The sequence below is a fragment of the Orycteropus afer genome, unplaced genomic scaffold, assembly GCF_000298275.1.
Source record: "Orycteropus afer afer isolate SDZICR_OR568_19922 unplaced genomic scaffold, OryAfe1.0 scaffold00713, whole genome shotgun sequence".
NCBI classification, from domain to species: domain Eukaryota; kingdom Metazoa; phylum Chordata; class Mammalia; order Tubulidentata; family Orycteropodidae; genus Orycteropus; species Orycteropus afer.
Genome location: NW_006922300.1, coordinates 325776 through 332321, shown reverse-complemented (window position 1 = coordinate 332321; position 6546 = coordinate 325776).

Sequence of the window (6546 nt, the reverse complement as noted above, 5' to 3'; positions counted from 1 at the left end):
AAAAAGAGTTCCTGTAAGATGGCGGAATAGGCAGAAAGACTGCACAGACCCTCTTCATCAAAGAAAAGGGGAACCAATGAACACAAATACAGAAGATAATCCTGGACCCCTGAGCCTTGAAGGGAAGGATACAGAAGTGGGTTAAACTCCAACTAGTAGAAGAATTTGCATGAAAACACCAAAAAAGAGACATATGGAGCTGCAGTCTGGCCACGATCCTGGAGGCACAGACAGCTTGGACATTGCCGAGTGGTAGTAGGACCTAAGAATTAACCTAAAAATCAGCCCTGCTACCCAGGGCCTGCAAAGAGGACGGCTCTGGTGGCTGGTGAATAAAAGGAGAAGCAGCAAAGAGGAAGGTGGGCTGAGCTGTGCACTTTTGCCTGTCCAGAGGGTACATCCATTTTGAAAGTTTACAAGTGGCTTGACCATTTTGGATATTTAAAGCAACAGTGTTCTCTCAGATTCCAGGGGCTTAAGAACAGGCTCCACTTGCCAGGAACCCCAAGGGCTTCCAGACCCAGATGCCTGGAAAGATGGTTATTCAATTATTATTTTTGTCTAACTGAGTGGAAGACAGCAACAGTCCCCATACAGCACAACTAGACCCACACCTCCTGCAGCTTCACTTACTGAATGAGAGCCACCACTTCCTTCTCCACCAACAGGCCAACGATAAACAACCACCAAGAAGAGCCTGACTCACCCTTAGCTGCTCTTCACAGTTAACAGGGACCTAAATATATCAACGCCATGATGTCTCAGAGACAACAGAGCATCAGAGTCCACACTAAGAAGCAAGATAAAGCAGGAGAAACAAGGGACCAGGATACAGACCCAGAACACATCCCTGAGGAAGAAGCAGCACTGGAACTCTTTGATAAGAAATTCAAAAGAACTATATTTAGGTATCTTCAAAGGATTGAGAGATAGACCAAGGAATACACAGACAAAACCCCAGAAGAATTTTGGAAGAAAATACAAGAACAAAATGAAACAACAAATGAAAAAATTATAAATGATTCTAAATCTACAGATAGAAATTCAGAAGATGAATACTAAATCATCAGAAATAGATAATGTGTAAATGACCATCTAAAGAAATCCCTGGGGGGTGTGCACGCTGCTAACCAAGTGACTGGAAGGCCAAGTCCCCCCGGAGGTACCTAGAAGAACAGCCTGACAAGCCATGTCTGAAAAGCACTGGCAGCTCTGTGGAGCGCAGTCCACTTGCACATCCATGAGGGCGCCGGGGCTCGAAGTGGACCTGACAACAACTGTTTTTCACCAACATTTCGAGGAGACAAATGGGAGGGTGATCTGTGATCATAACAGAATGGGGAAGCCGACAGGAAGGCCCTTGCTTGACCCCTACAGTTCATCCCTCCCCAAACTGGGCAGCAGGAAGTTGGGGAATTCCTGAAGTCTGAAAGGGGTGTCCATCAATATTTCAAACTGCAGCCTGGACGGCTCTGGGCTGGAAAGCGTCAGCCTGGTCACCACACGAATCTCCAGGCAACACCACCCCTCGTGTTTCGTGAGGAAACTCTGGAACTCCACTTGTCCCGTTGTGACAGTAAAATAAAACCAAGAAAATAAGCTGAAACTCCAAAGTCACTCGGGCTTCTATGCAAGCTAACCCCTTGCACCAGTTCAATTGTTTTGCTTATTTTCATTTAAAGATGTCTCTTTTTATGAGTTATATCCTGGCTCAGGTCTATGTTTAATAATGTCACATTCCAACTCCCCCTAAGGAGTTTTCCTAAGGAAAACAAAGCGATTTTCCGACACAACAAGTGTTTTACAAGCGAAACAGTTGTCTAGCTGCCCCCCCCCCAACCAACTACATTCAGCTTTCTTAGGTCGATATTTACCATCCAACTCAGTATCCTGGAATCAAAGGTTCCCGCCCCCTTCACAGCAAAGATACACACTGTGCTGGTACTGAAGCAGCATATGCACGTCAGACACTCAACATTAGAAAAGCAACAGAAGAGTTCACTCAACACGTAGCAGCTTCTATCTAAACATATCCACATGTGTATGTTTCCACAGTTGGACTTTATTCCTCCTGTAAACACAAACCAAACCCACTGCCACTGAGTCGACTTCAACTCACAGCAACCCCCAATGGGTTTCCGAGACGGTCAATCTTTATTGAAGCAGACTGCCTCATCTTTCTTCCACGGTGCAGCTGGTGGGTTCGAACCACAGACCTTTTGGTTAGCAGCCAAATGCCTTACCCACTGCACCACCAGAGCTCCTTTTATTCGTCCTATCAAGCCAAAAAACCAAACACCCTGCTGTCGAGTCAGACCCGACTCATAGTGACCCCTCCTTGGGTTTCCGAGGCGGTATCACTACACAAGAAATTGCCCAACTTTCCTTCCGAGGAGTGGCTGGTGGGTTGGAACCACCAGCCTTCTGGTTAGCAGTCAAATGCCTTAGGCACTAGGCCACCAGACCTCCTCCTATTGTACAGTCATAAATATTTTAAAAGCCTATTGTTGTTGTTGTTATGTGCCGTGGAGTTGGGCCCGACTCATAGCGACCCCTCCTTGGGTTTCCGAGGCAGTATCACTACGGAAGTAGATTGCCCAACCTTCCTTCCGAGGAGTGGCTGGTGGGTTTGAACCCCCAGCCTTCTGGTCAGCAGTCAAGTAAGTGCCTTAGGCACTATGCTACCAAAAGCCTAGCTGATGACAATTGCATACAAGAACACATCAAATAAATTGCTTAAACAGATACTTGAAGTCAGTAAACCTTGAGGCTTGTGCAAAGTGTATTTGGTTTGTCCCTCCTATTGGAGAAAGCGGAGGCTCAGAAACACAATAGGAGAGAAATTCCAAAACTTTGGAAGGACCCAGCAGCTTCTGACCTTCTTGGGTGGGCATCACTCTCCAGCTTGACATTCAATGTAAGTGTCGAAGGCTGGGAAGTTGCCGTGAGGTGGCCCCAAAATACACACTTCCATCATATGTCCCAGCATCAGAAACACTGCCATCATTGGGAGGGCACAGCAAAGACCATTGCTCAAAGAGGGACAAATACCATGTAAGTCTGTTATTATAAAAAGTCACGGAAAGGTTTACACAAGGAAGGGAATTTTCTTGGTTACCGGGGGGTGGGGAGGGAGGCAGAATTGCTGGCTAGTAAAGATTTGGTGTTGATTTGGGTGAAGGGAAAGGCAATATAACAAAAGCATGTGACCAGCACAATATCAATATGGAAGAAGAAGACGTGGAGAAGTGCCTAAGAGGTACAGACAGTAAGGTAAACACTATTGCAGACCCAACACTCCACTGTCAGTAACGATGGACACGAACCCATGGGTGGGTACGTAGGTGGACAGGCAAGAAGAACAGGTATGGGCAGGTGAATGGCAAAATACCCATGACCACTCACCGGCTGGGCACACGATGTTCCTACGTGTGTATTTCTTTGTGGTCTAAAAATAGCCACATGCACTATAAAGCTAACAGGGGACAAAATCAGGATAACTTCTTAGCCACAACTAAGCACCTTGAGAGAGCAAGTCACTGGGCCTGTGGGCTCAGGACCATGGTCGCAGGGGACATCAAGCTCAATCGGCACAACACAGTACACGATAATGTTGTTCTACGTCCTACTTCACTGAGTAGTGATTTGTGTCTTCAAAGCTTGCGAGCAGTCATCTGAGATGCAACTCTTGGTCTCTCCTCGTCTTTCCTCTCCTGTGAACTTCAGCCTATACGACCCTGAGACCAGAAAAACTGGATGGTGCCTGGCTATCAATGCGCACCACTCAGAAAGGGATCAAAATGGGAGATCCTGGATAGAGTGGGAGAACAAAATGTGGAACAAAATTCAAAAACATAGGAAAGACCAGGATTACTGGTCAGAAACAGGCTGGTGAAACCTCCAAGACTATGGCCCCCCGTCACCCTTCGGGCCTGGGGTTGAACTTATTCCTGTGGCTTAACTCTCAGCCAAATAATAGACAGGTCTACCAGCTGAACACCCCCACTAGGGCGATGCACTCCTTAGAACAATCAAGCATAGGAGATGAGAAGGGCAGTGTTTGCTCAGGGAGAAAGGAAGGGAGGCAGGAACGCATAGGCAAGAAGGACACAGGGAAAGGGGAACCACAGGGAGGAAGTGGGAGGTAAGCTGTTACACTGTGGGGAATGGAACCAATGTCACAAAATAAAATGCATATGAACTGTTGAATGGAAAATGAATCTGCTTTGTACGATTTCACCCAAATCACAATACAAACTTATTTTAAAAATAAATAAAACAAAAGACGGCTCTGTGTCTTCTCACCCATTTCATCACAGGATGAAACAGAATGGAAACATGACATTTTGGGTTACACAGAGGCCATACAATATTCTTCCTTTTATGCTTGACTTATTTCACTCAGCATCACGTCTTCAAGCTCCATCCATACTGAGGAGTATCCCATTGTATGTATGGACAACACTTTGTTTATCCATTTATCAACTACGATTGTATTGTTCTTCAATGACCACCTCCTATATATGTTGAGCATACAACGGTACTCAAAACACTCACTGCCATTGAGTCAATTCCGACTCATAGTGACCCCTCCGTGGGTTTCTTAGGTGTTATCTTTACGAAAGTAGATTGCCCAGTCTCCCTTCCGAGGAGTGGCTGGTGGGTTTGAACCACTGGCCTTCTGGTTAGCAGTCAAATGCCTTAGGCACTACGCCCCCAGAGCTCCCATATAATGGTATAGTATAATATACATATGTGACCTATAACATGTATGTCCTGATAGTCATAATAAACACCTGCCTGTTGCTGGCTTATGTATGCTCTGAACTGTGCTTTCTATCTAAAATGCTTGCCATACAATAGTGTGTGCTTCGACTCGTAGGCAGCAGCTTTCAATCTCGTGTATTGTGTGGCTTTTGAGTATTGCAGCATTATCTCTCTGTTTGATTTTCTTTCAAAAATATATGACTGTGAAGTGCACCATGGTTCCCAAATGCAGCACAACCAGTGCTTGGGACACAGCTGCAGCGAGAGGCCTAGAAGGACGGACCTGCAAGTGAAACCAAAGGGCATCAAACAACACACAGGTGGAAAATCAGCAGGTGCACTGAACAACCACAATGGTCCTCAGAAACAGGGGCAACAGCTGCGAACGTGCTGGCTGCACTGCAGGCTCCATGGCTAGCTATGGGAGTGTGCGAGGGACCGAAATCAGGTGTGGCGAAATTGCTCATGGTGGCTGGAAGGAGGACCAAACCAACCGTGAGCCCCTCTTCGCACCCTGACGATCACTGCTAAGCTTCCCTAATGACTGACTTCGGGACCTGGGCTGAATAACAAATTGAGGTCATTTGGGAGTAATCTGTACCTGGACTCTCACCAGAGGAACGAAAACTCATAGAGACAGAGGATAAAAAGTCCAGAGTTACTTTTGACTGAGGTATCTCGCCTAGGTGTGAACACAGTTGTCCCTCACACTCTGAGACAGAGAGTCAATGAATGAAGCTGAGAAAACCACTGTAGCAGAAGCATTGTTGTCCTGGTAGTTGTGGCCTAATGTCTTCAAGCTTTCAACGATATTGCATCAGAGCATCTGTAGCTGTGACTGAGAAGTGGATGTTAAGTAAAGACACGTGCAGTTGTCTCGCGTTCATGCATTTTTAAAAGCTTCTGTGTAACAGACCGGGAGGATTGGCCACTCAGAAGCAAAGGGTCCTCTCAGCACAAAGCCCTCTGCCCGGTCAGTGAAGGACCCGCTAATCTCACACTCTCACGCCGCCCTGGTCATGGTCATTGCAGAGTGGCGGGCAATTGGAAAACAAGCAATTCATGCGAACCAGGAAGGAAGGGCCCTCCAGTGTGGAGGTGCTGACCTTCTTAATGGTTATCGCGTTCTTTTCTACTGCAGGCTCTTGTCAAATACTGTGACTCTGGTCACATGGTCGTCAAGGCCATGGGCATTTCTTGTTCTAGGGCACCTAAGCTCCTATCTTAAGTGCCTGAGCAGGCTCCTCTGACAAGTGTTTTCAGTACCGGCCTTCTCCAAGATCAGGCTTCGGAATAATAACAAGGGTCTTTCCAGGCGACCGTCTTTGGCTGAGGGCTGCTGGTAGTGCCCAGCTTTGCCCTCTTGGCCTGGCTTCTGTGACCCACTGCCTGGCACACAAATAAAAGGGAGGATGTCAGGAGTAAGCAAGCATGATGAGAATGCTCCTCCAATTTCCAAAACGGCTCAGCAGGGTCACAGGAGGTACCCCGTGGCTTCATTAAATGTCATTAACTTAAATATGTTTTGCTCTAAAGGAATGAAGATCTGAAATGTGCCACAGTGTAGATGATCCTCAAAAACCTTCTGCTGACAGGTTCCGGGAAGATGGGGGAATAGGCAGACAAACTACATAGACCCTCTTCAACAAAGAAAAGGGGAACCAATTAACACAGATACAGAAGAGAATCCTGGAGCCCTGAGCTTTGAAAGGAAGGATACAGAAGTGGACTAAACTCCAATAGTAGAAGAGCCTGCATGAAAACACTAAAAAAAAGGAG